This window comes from Peromyscus leucopus, chromosome 5 (assembly GCF_004664715.2).
Source record: "Peromyscus leucopus breed LL Stock chromosome 5, UCI_PerLeu_2.1, whole genome shotgun sequence".
In the NCBI taxonomy this organism is placed as follows: domain Eukaryota; kingdom Metazoa; phylum Chordata; class Mammalia; order Rodentia; family Cricetidae; genus Peromyscus; species Peromyscus leucopus.
The window spans coordinates 58,236,223-58,248,685 of record NC_051067.1 but is presented as its reverse complement, the minus strand read 5'-3'; the positions used below and the strand labels follow the sequence as shown (position 1 = coordinate 58,248,685).

Sequence of the window (12,463 nt, the reverse complement as noted above, 5' to 3'; positions counted from 1 at the left end):
CTTCGAGGCATTCTCTATTATTTCCACTTTCAGATGAGTAAGCTGTGTCATAGAAAGGATAAACAAATAGCTCTCATATCAGCTAATTACTGGCAGGCTAGAAGCTTGTGTCTAGCTACAAAGTTCACTGTAGTTGGCCTCTCTGATACATTGTCTCTTTAAATACATTCATAAAGGCCATGCTGTTAACACACAGATCATTTTGAAATTTCTATTATAATCATTATGATTGACTACATATGTTAGTTCCTTGGTACAGTCTTGATCACATGAAAATTGCTCAATCACAGCTCTATAGGGTAAGAAAAGTAAAATGTAAAAAAGACTTATGAACTCTTGAATCTGTTGTCTAGGTTGGACTAAAGAGAGAGGCTCAAAACTAACCCCTTCCATTAATCAACAAACCAGCAGCTGAGAGTATTTCAGAAAAGTATAAGTATAACCCAGGTCTGAAGACGCACTCAGTGAATACTTGCTGATGGGGTGGAATCAGGCTTTTATGAATGACGTGGCATGGGAGCTAACTGCAAACCCCACCTGAGGAGCCACTTGATGAGGCAAAGCAGACTTCAATGGCGGGATGTGAAAGCAGTAGCATGTTATTGGAACCTCCCTGCTGCTGGGGCTGGCAGGGGGCTGAGGAGAACACAGTCAAGTGCAAACAAGGTCCAAATAGAATTTCTTCAACTTAATAATTTTTGAAAACTGTCTTCCACAGCTGGCATGTTCAATGTCCTGGAAACCGCGCCGAGTCTTTGCAAGTTGCCTCATTTAATCACTACATAAATTCGCAAATGCAATTTACAGCATTCAGTAAACTCATCATACCTGAATCTTCCACACTTACCATTTCAGCATTAAAATAGTATTTAAGATTATCCTCTGGAAAATTGTGTTGTGACAGGCTGAAATCAAATAGTTGAACTTCAAGGAAGGGAAGGGAAACAGAGAGAGGCTGAATGAATGGAGGGTAGCGCCGGGCTTGTTCTTGAGAAATAACTATGGTCTTTTCAACTTTCATTTGAAATGCAGCCGTTGGAGATTTGGTGGCAATTTGAGAAGTCAAAATTTCTTATTAAATTGTGCAGAAATTGACAGATTCTAAACAAATACAGAGAGTAATCACTAGAGAGCACACAATAACTTGGCTATATGAAAATTACAAATTATAATATCTTCCTCCTGAGTAAATGAACTATGCAAAAGAACACTGCATAATACAATAGAGTTCTTGTAATCCCTGGGCAGCAACTGTTAGCTAGTTATTTTATCACTGTTGCGTATTTCCTCAGTTAGTAATAAAGGCACAGAATTAAGTTTAAAATGAATTATAAAATTCTCTTAAAGTTCAGTTTTTACATAAAATGTCACCAGGAAGTATCAAAACACCCTGCCAACCAATGACATAAATCTTTTTAAATGTCTGTGTAAACCTTGCTGAACAGTCTACTTTTTTTTTTTTCATATACCATAATGCCTTTATTTGTGACAGAGCATTTCTCTAATCTGCTTTCAGCCTGTTGGTGTGCATGGAAAATTTAGCTCTGCCAAAACGTTTTTACAATCTTGATGCTATCTTAATAAGATTGTTTCTCATGGTGTGCATCTGTGGAAGATGATATAGGAATACAGTGCTCATGACAATGGTCCTAGTCCGTTCATCCATTGTTTCCACACCCCCTCCCTGCTTTCTTTTGAGACAAAGTCTCAGGTAACCCAGGCTGGCCTTGAACTCACTACATAGCCAAGTACTACTTTGAAGTTGTGATCCCCCTTCTACCACATCATAAGATTGCAAGCATATGCCAACATGCCTGGTTTTATACTGCACTGAGAGTCAAACCCAGGGCACAATGCATGCTAGGCAAGCATTCTACAAACTAGGCTGCATCTCCATCCCATTCATCACCTATTATTTTATTCAACAAGACTTTAGTATTGCTGTTTGGTAGTCTCTGCTTACAAAACCCCAAGCTCAGTTTTCTAAAATATGTAACACAGGGATCTCTGTCTTTTAGGCATTTACAGCCTTTGGGAGTCACATTCTCATTTTCAGGAGAACATTCACTCTGAGATAACAACCGCAGCTAACTCCTGATTATTCCCAAGGCATACCCACTATCCCATCTTGTACACCTTTTCATTTCTTGTCAATCTTACCCTTCACCAGTTTCCCTTGTATCAAATGGACACAAAAAGGAACCTTCACCAGTTTCTCTTGTACCAAATAGACACAAAAGGGAAGATCCCACCAATCTGTACCTGGGAAGTCTAGTCAAAGCTCTGTAGGGTGGGCAAGGTCTGGATATTGCAAGAGTTGAAATCTCCTTTTCCCCATGAAGAAACTGGAGTTGCATTGTTCATCATGAGTGTTCAGGTCTCAGTTTTAGCAGGTAATACTTGGTGTGAGCAGACTGTCTTCCTTCATTTATTTTTTTGTCCTCCTACCGCCAACTATATTACTGTTTCCTACAAAACGTGAAACATACTAATTCCTCCCCAAATGAGATAGAAACTTCATGTTTTTCAGCTATACATCTTCTAATGGAAATTAATCATGTAATATTTCCAGGATTGGCAGTCAACCCAATGGAAACTTCTAGAATGTGGAGTCAGGCAAGATGCTGAGACTGGATCAGAGTCTACATTCAAAAGACAGTGGCAGTCCAAGTGGCTATAATCTTGAATGTTCAGGCAGGTGTCAAATGCCAAGAAGGGTCAATGGGCTTAGGACAACAGTAATCACAAACATTTCTTCTGAAAGCCCTCGACCAGTGGCTCTCATTCTGTGAGTCATGATCCTGTTGGGAGTGAACGACCCTTTCACAAGGGTTTTATATCAGATATTTGCTGTGTGATGTCTTTCTGTATGCTGTAAACGTGTGTTGCTCTGATTGGTTGATAAATAAAGCTGCATTGGCCCATGGCAAGGCAGCATAGAGGCACACCGGAAATCCAAGAAGATATACGGAGAGAAGAAAGAAGAGGAGAGAAAGACGCCAGCCTGCCTCCCAAGGAGCAACATGCCAGCAGAGCAGTAATGCCACAGCCACATGGCAAGATATAGATTAATAGAAATGGGTTGATTTAAGATGAAAGAACTAGCTAGCAGTAATTCTTAGCCATGGGCCATAGAGTTTGTAATTAATATTAAGCCTCTGAGTGATTATTTTATAAGTGGCTGCAGGAATGAGGGTGAGAGAGATTTGTCCCAACTTCAGGCCAGGCAAGACACAGGACATCTTTCAACTACAGGTATTTACTTTATGATTCATAACAGTAGCAAAATTACAGTTATGAAGTAGTTATGAAAATAGTTTTATGGTTAAGGGGGTCACCATAACATGTGGAACTGTATTAAAGGGTCATGGCCTTAGGAAGGATGAGAGCGATTGTCCTAGAAAGAAACAAAAGAGTGGGCAACACTCACACATGTTTCAAGATCAAGAAGCCTATAGAAATGTAACCAGGGAGAATTCCTTTGCCTTCTGAAAAATAAAGAGCTGATCATTGAGACAAGACTAATTGAGAACAGAAGGATAGCATTTTATAGCAACTTGGCAAAACTAGACATATCCTTTCAGAATATCCCACACACGTCTCTACACTTGATTAACGCTTTATGATGATTAAAATGCATAAAATTGGTAACCTATCACCAATGGAGGCAAGGTATGTGGAAATGATTGACATTTAACTGGAAAGGAAGTAGTGTATGTTTTGGTGCAGTGTATAAGAATTAAATAAATATGAATTAAATGTAGTCAAATAGAAGGAATAAATTGTGGTAAATAAAACATCTACTTCTGAGACATCAAGAATACAATTCAGATGAGATTGGATGTGTTCAGGGTGGTTTAGCTGTAGACCTACATTAGAAAAAAAATCAATAAAATTATTCCTAATGATATTCTGCTATACTTTTACATCAGTGTCTAGCCCAAGCATAATTAGAGAGACTTCTTCCAGTAGCTGATAGGAGCAGATTCAGAGACCCACAGCCAAACATTAGGTGCCCAAATCCATTGGGAGATCTCCATCAGAAGATCTCCTCCAGGAACCCTGTGGAAAAAGGGGTTGTAGGAAGAACTGTAGGAGCCAGAGGGGTTGAAGACAGCATGAGAGCATGGTCCACAGAATCAGTTGAGCAGGGCTCACAAGGGCTCACAGAGACTGAAACAATAATCACGGATCCTGCCTGAGTCTGTGCTAGGACCTTTGCATATGTTATAGTTGTTAGCTTGGTGGTTTTGTGGGACTCCTAACAGTGAGAGTGGAGATGTCCCTGACTCTTTCTCCTGCTCTTCAGACCCCTTTCCTCCTACTGGGTTTCCTCACCCAGCCCTGATACAAGGTTTGTGTTTAGTCTTATTGTGACTTGTTATGCTGTCTTTGATGGATATACCTGGGAAGCCTGCTCTTTTCTGAAAGGAAACAGAGGAGAAGTGGAGGGGGGTGGGGAGGGAGGTGGTGAGGAGGGGAAACGACACTGGGAGGAGTGGAGGGAGGGGAACTGGTCAGGATGTATTGTATAAGACAATACTTTAAACAGAAAGAACACAATTCTGGTGTTATTTACCTCGTATGTCCTTTTAAATTTTAATTCAGTAAACACCATTGTGTAATACTCCTGCATGTGTATTGCAGTGTGAATGAAAGATACCTATTCTCTATTACCAACATGTTAACGTCAATGCATGCATGAGCAGAACGAATAACTTGGATGAAAAGAACTAGGCTTTCCTCTGGTCTGAGTGGGAGGCCCAGGAGGTGACTGCAAGAAGATTGAAGATTAGCACGACCTGGGCTTGTCAAGTATAGATGGAGGAAGGGAGACTGCAGGTGATTGCAGACTAGGGGCGAGTTCATCTGATGAATTTTAACAACAGCAAAATTGGTAGAGGGTGTGTGCAACACAACTGATGAAAGTCCCATTTAGAGGTCTAAGATGAATGAGGTGTTAATGAGGCTGAAGGTGAAGACTGATTGATTTAAAAAGCATTAATTTCAGTGCAATAAAAGGATGAGTTGATATTACCATGTGTGCCAGATTTTCCTGGCTACTCTGGAAAGGCCTGAGACCTCTGGACCAGAAAATTCTCATAGTTCTTACTATGCAGATTGCAGAACCTCATTATTGCATCCTTTCTGCTCAGAGCAGGCTCATGGGCTAAACTTGTTTTCCACCTATTCTGTAAGTCCCCAGAGACCACACTCATTCTCTTCTATCTACCTATATCTTCTATCACCTAGGGGACAAACTCCCACCCTCACCTCACATCTATGGGGAATTATATAGATTAGGTTAGCCTCTGGGTTTGCTTGTAAGGACTATCTACACTAGGTAAGTTGAAATGGGAAGACTCACCTTACTGTTGGGTGGCACTGTTCCATTGACTGGCATGGAAAAAGTGACATGAGCAGTAGTCTCCCTCCCTCCCTCCCTCCCTCCCTCCCTCCCCTTTTCCCTCCCCCTCTCTGACCACAGATGCAGTAGAACCAACTACCTCAAGATTCTGTTTCCATGACTTCCCCAGTATTCCCTGGAACTGTAAATGGAAATAAACCCTTCTCTCTTTAGATTATTGTTGGAATATTTTGTCCTAGCAGCAGGAAAAGTAACAGATATATTCCATCTCTAACCAAGCATCAGAGTTCTATCTTGTTCCATTAGTATTCCATGGATATTAGCCCAATCTGAGGATCATCAACTCCCTGTGTAATTTTTGAGTATACACAGAAGAGATGGCAAGGTCTCCAGTTGCCCATGACCTAATTAGCCAGCTAGTGCCTACAGTACCCGGGAATCACTCAGCAAGACCACAGCTCTCACATCCCTATTCCCTCGGTTCAGAGTCTTTGATGCAATTTAAATGGCGGGACAGTGCATGGCTCATTTAATTACCCTGCCATCTTTATAGAATGCTCTTTGAGTTAATTTTATCTCCATGAGTGTAAAGCACCGAGAGACTTCTCATAAACAAGGAGTTGCCTCTGACAGTTTCTGGGAAGGAGCCCCCAGGGGTGGAGGATGGTGATTTATAGAGCACTAACAGTGCTACAGAACAGCCTTGCCACCAGAAGTTTCTAGGGCTTAATTACTGTCTTTCAATTTTGAGCTAGAGTTAGACATCAAGCATCATTCACCAGAGGAAGAAAGGTGGAGGATACATGATTGTACAACTAGCAACAAACTTGAAGGAAGATGTCAGTATTATTTTGTCTCCAAGGTCTTATAAAGACATCAGCCTAAATCAGTTGTTGTTCTTTCTAGGGCAAATTTGACCAATGCACTCTTCCTATGGTCCATATTTTCCACAAAAAACAACAACACGTTGGGGGCTCAGTGGGAAAAGGAAATGCCAAGTAAGCATGAGGACCCAAGTTTGATCCCCAGCACTCACATAGAAAGCCAGGTACAACCATATGTGTGTAATCCCTGCATTGGAAGATTTGGGGAGGCGAACATGAATTCATGGAGCTCACTGGCTAGCATTCAAGACTAATGGATGAGTTCCAGGTTCAGTGAGAGACCCTGTCTCAAAAACTAAGGTCAATAAAAATTGAAAAAGACATCCATCACTGACCTCTGGTCTTCACACATATGTACACACATCCATAGGTACTACATGTATATGTGCATACACATACAAGACATACATTTTTTTTTCCGTCGTGTGAGGCCTTTAGTAGGAAGGTACAGAGCACACAGCCCTGCCCACAGGTTACATTCAGGGAGAGAAAAGGGAATAAATAATCATCAAACAGAGGTGAATACAGGCTTCTCTTCCAGGTGACTAGGGCAGAGGTCCAGCTCAGCAGACCTGGATCATCATCGAAGTTACCATGTTATCAAAGGCCCTTGACTGGATGCTGTCTCCGGGGTTGTAGAAGGGGTTGCACATCACGTCCGTATAGGAGTTATGCAGCTTCCAGAACATACTGTGGATCTCATTGTCTCAAAGGGCCATATTGGAGGAATCCACCACCATGACAAATTTCACTTTGGAATTAGTCACATAGCCATACACTTGTCGTCCTCAGTTGGGTAGAGCAGGCCCAGGTACAGCTCCCTCTGGTCCACCAGTGCTTTTCCCATGGCAGAGATCTTCTCATCCACCACATCCAGGGACGTGTGCACCATGTAGTGGAACTTGAGCTCATTCTCCATGGGAGTGCTTCGGATGTACAAAGGGTAATTCTCCTTGGCGATCACCGCGATGCACACCGCCATATTGGCAGGCCGTGCGCCGCATCATCGACACACATATTTTTAATTTAACTGAAGTATTCCATCCATAGAATGTTGTGAGATGTACTGGCTCCTAAAAGGATACCAGTATTTTTACTTTTTATTCCTTTCAATCTCTGACCAAAGATATCAAAAATATCAATACTGTCAGAAAAATGTTTACAAACTTTTAATCTTTCTTTCAAACCACTACTTTGCTATCCTCTTGAACTGTGTAAGATACAGGTTTAGGGGAACTCAGAGCACTGAAAACAGGAGATGTAAACAAACCTACAAGCAACACTGACTTGACAGTTTTAAGAACTAGTCCTTGAAAAGACACTAAGGTATCAGCAAGTCTGGTGTCTCTCGAGGGCCTGCTTCTTGATTCATAGGTGGTATCTCATAAGTTTCTGTACCTCGATAATAAGTTTCTCCACCAATGCAGTAAGCCAGTTCAAACTGAATTAAAAAGTAAAAGAGCAGGTTTATTTGGTTAAATCACCCCCAGGTGACCCACAACCCCAAGAGATCATGGCAGTAGGAAGAGGGCAGGAGAAAAATCACATGGCTGGTCTAAAGAAGGAGGCTTAAATACCCTGTAGTTGAGGGGTGGTGATGTGTGTGCCACAGACTGGGTTTGTACCCAAGTATGGTATGTTTTTAGGCAGGGTCTTGAGCAGCTAGCAACTTCAGGGCAGGAGCTGCTTTGGAACTGGCTTTTGTCAGTTTTTCTGCGAGGGTAGCATTTGGAGAGGAAGGAATGGCTGGATTATGCAGGGGTGATCTGGAGATTCTAGCCTAACAGTATCTTCTCTGTACCCCTACTTGAAGGAAGGGGTGAAAGAGTTTTCTTGGGAGTCCCTTTACAATTGGGAGCTTTCTCCATTTCTCTTGTTTATGCAATGAAAAAATCTTTTTATTACAGTGATGATTATACTTTAAGAATTTAGCATCATGGAGCCTGAGAGTAGGATTCAGAAATCAGTCATGAACGTGCCGAAAGAAATGTGAGTGCTGCGTTGAGCTGCAAAGATGTCTGGAAATGTCAGACTCTTATTTTCAGCCACCACATCCAACATGTTGGGTAATCACTGGCATTTGGATGCCAAGAGCCCTTTGAAAGGAGAACCTGAGGCAGGGGTGATTTATCTTATTTCTTGGAACTCCCTGGTCCTGATTCAGTGTCTGGCAATATTTGGTCGAGTTCCTCCAGGTACACAGTATCACTGTGGCCTTGCTCAAATGGCTACCACTGTTTTCCTCTAGACTTGACAATTGTGCAATAGCCCACCACCACATCTCCTGGGGGAGGAGTTCCCAGGTTTCTCTAGGCAGCCACAGACACCTCCTTCTCAGCTTGTTTTGTTCCTCCTTATCTCCTTTGTCAGCTTTCCTCCAATGGGCAGTGAACTCCAGAGGTCAGGGTAGCTGCCCTTTGGTGTGCACACCCCACAAGCTGGCACATGGTAGGTGCTCAGCAAATATTTACAGGCTGTCAGTCTGTGGGGGGAATCTATAATAAAATGCCATACACTGGATGGGTTATAAACAAAAGGCTTCTATTTCTTACAGCTCAAAGTTGCCAACAGAGTTGGTGTCTGGTGGACAATTGCTTCCGAGTTCATAGATGGTGTCTTCTTCTTTTTTTTTTGGTTTTTCAACATAGGGTTTCTCTGTGTAGCTTTGCGCCTTTCCTGGAACTCGCTTTGGAGACCAGGCTGGCCTCGAACTCACAGAGATCCGCCTGCCTCTGCCTCCCGAGTGCTGGGATTAAAGGCGTGCGCCACCACCGCCCAGCATAGATGGTGTCTTCTTGCTGCACTGTCACATGGCAGAAGGTGGGTGAGAACTCTGGGGATGGATTGTAAGGTGTTAATCCCACTCACACCATAAGATGTAATCATCAATCACTCAGTGTCAGTCTTACTTTCTAGTCATATCACTAAGGGCTGGGTTTTCATAGATATGTTCAGGAAGATCACAAACATCTAGGACACTGAGGACAACAGAATTCTCAGTCACAGCCTTTTTTTTTTTTTTTTTTTTTTAGCTTTTGCACGGATTTTGAATATCAACTTTCTATATGCACAGTGTCATTATTCTGGTAGTATGGATAAATGCTGGTCAAAAACCTGAACTGTACTAGTGGGTGGGTGGCTGTTGACTTGATATATATATGCTACAGGATTGTATTCTATTACTTTTTAATTTTATCTGTGTTTGTATGGGGATAGGAAGATACCCCAGTCAGTAAAGGTACCTGACAGGGAATGATGGACACAGTGTGCACTTGTAATATATATATATATATATATATATATATATATATATATATGACTAAGATATATAACATCTTAGCTACAGAACACAAAGTGAGAAGTGTGTGCCTAAGAAGAACTCCATTCCTGTGCCCAGTTTTGTTAATATAGCAGGAAGTTGGTGATAGTGAACTGATAGCGGACTGAAGGACATTACCAAAGGACTGTCACTGAGCAGGGCTTTGAAGGTGGAAAAGAACACCAGTTAGCAGAATGGAATGGTGCTGGAAGATAGGCCCCCTCTGCAGATGAAAAGGATGAGTCACACCACCCTTCATGGCTTCACTGTTCATCATCTCACTGAGTTCTCGGGTCCTTGGAGTGCACAGTACCAATTATGTGCTCCAAAATTTATGTCAATCTTGCTGGGAGCCAAAAATTGTTCTGTGAGGTTGTGAACTGGAAGAGTGAACTCCTGAGGCAAAAAGCAGCAGAAAATTATACTTGATTTCTGAATAGCACTTCCCCTTTCTGCTGTGTATGTTTTTTTTTTTTTTTTTTTTGTGTGTGTGTGTGTGTGTGTGTGTGTGTGTGTGTGTGTGTGTGTGGTGTACTCAGTTCATGATAGAAAGACTAAAGGAAATGACTTAGGTCACTTAGGTGGAGTCATTTGTTGGAATCCAAAGGAGAGTGGCCCTAAGCCCCCCACCCTGTAGTAACCAAAACCTACATGTGGCCAAGTCCCTTACATAAAATTCTATAGTATTTGTTGTGCAAGAGGATGGCTCAGTAGGTACAATACTTACCTCATTAGCATGAGGACTCATTTGATCTCCCACATTTAAAAAGGCAACTGCAGTAGCTCATTCTTCTAATCCCAGTGCTGGAGAGTCAGAGTCAGGAGTGCCCTTGGGGTTTGTCCAGTCTATCCAAACCAGTGAGCTTCAGGTCCAGGGATAGACCCAGTCTCAATAAAAATATTAAGGAGGAAAGCAGCTAAGAGAGACATTCAATGTGGACTTCTGGCATATACACATGTATGAATATACCTGCACACACATGTGTACACATACAAACACAGATAAAATTAAAAAGTAATAGAATACAATCCTGTAGCATTTGCATCAACCTTGGCATATTCTCCTGGGTACTTTGAATCATCCCTAGGTGACTTATAATTCTTAATATTGTGTGGGATGTTTAGTTCTAATTGTGAAATTGACACAACCCAGAATCACCTGATAATAGTCTTGAGTGAAGAATTATCTTAGAACAGGTTGGCCTATAACTCTAGGCAGGGTTGATTACTGATATCAGTTGATGAAGGAAGGCCCAGCCCACTGTGGGCAGCATCATTTCCAATGCAAAGGATCCTGGACTAAATAAGAATAGAGAACTTGAACTGAGCAGTAAGCATGCATGCATCTATTTCTCTTTGCTACTGACTGTGGGTGTGACTAGCTGTTTCTAGTTCTTGCCACTGTGACTTCTTTGCTATTGATGGATTATAACTTTTAACCATAAACTGAATAAAATTTTCCTCCTCTAAGTTGAATTTTGGAAGGCAATTTTATCATGGCAGCAGAAATGAAACTACAATACGATGTAAATGCTTTGTAAGCAGATTTAGTACTGTAATGTTTAAGGATAATTAACAAGACAAAACTCTGTTCATGTTCAATGCATATGTGTTTTAAACTTTTGATTTGTGTGTGTTTGAAGTCATGGACTGTGAGGGCCAATGATGTGTGTTCATAGCCTGTCAGAAACTCTGTGGCAGAGGGAACAGGTGATTATGCCATCATTATTGGCTATCTTGTAAATGTCTTGTTACTCATTTGGGTTTTAGTTCTCTCTTTTGCAGGAAGAGCAGTTTAAGCTTTCCAGTGCCTCAGTTTTTCAATATGATAACACAATTGTGATAATAAAGCAAGTCTTCATTGTCCTCTAAGATTACTTTGTTATTAAAATATAGGTGGCTACTAAATAGTGAATTGCTGACTTTTGCTTCTAAGTATCAGGAAGTGAGATTTCTGCCCTGTTTTGTTGTGGGTGTGGGTGTGCATGGTTGTATGTATATGTGCACTCAAGTGTGCATGCTCATGTGTGTACATTCACATAGAGACCAGAGGTTGACATCAGATGTCTCTCCTCAATTGCTCTCCACTTAATTTTTTTGAAAGGCAGAGTCCCAAACTGAACCCTGAGTTCATCAGTTTGTCTAGGCTGGCTGATCAATGAGCACCAGGTATCTGCTGGTCTCCACACCCACTCCTTCCCCAGTGCTGAATATTACAAGTGCACACTGTGTCCATCATTCCCTGTCAGGTACCTTTACTGACTGGGGTATCTTCCTATCCCCTACTTTAATGTTTTAACACTCAACTTATTAGCTAATGACATAAAGAGAAGGGACATTAAATTAGATGTGTTGAAGTTCACCACACTACATTCTATATGACATGAACAATATAGACAGCTTACTGGGTTGAACAAGTCTCTACCCTATGCAAAGTTTTCCATGCCCCATTTTTAACAAGTACACTCTCTAAAACATCAGAATCTTTTATTTTTATTTTTCTTTAACTATTTTCAAGTCATTATAAGTAAAGTGTCATTGGTAACACAAATGATTCACATTTTCATAAAGCTCTGTGGTCTTGGCTATGAGTTAAACAGTGTGTGTTATAAAACTGCACTGTATTTTACTACATCATTTATGAGTCTAAAATATTTGTAACCATAGATTGAAAAGCTACTGAACAAGTGGACCAGAGTAACGAGAAACATGGGTGATAATTTGTCAACAGAAAAAGAAATAAGCCGTGCAAAATGCAGATGGGTGCAGTGGATGCCACACCTTCTAAATGAGCCGCTGGGTTAACAGGGGACCTGGCTTTTATTGCAAAGTGTCACCATGGGAGTCAGGAAGGAACTGGGGTTTCTGATTATCTAATCTGATTGACACTCA

At 41.4% G+C, this 12,463-nt stretch overlaps 1 pseudogene; it reads right to left on the bottom strand.

Moving 5' to 3' along the window:
* Positions 1 to 6,671: 6,671 nt before the first annotated feature.
* On the bottom strand, positions 6,672 to 7,244 carry LOC114708816 (annotated as a pseudogene).
* Positions 7,245 to 12,463: the final 5,219 nt, after the last annotated feature.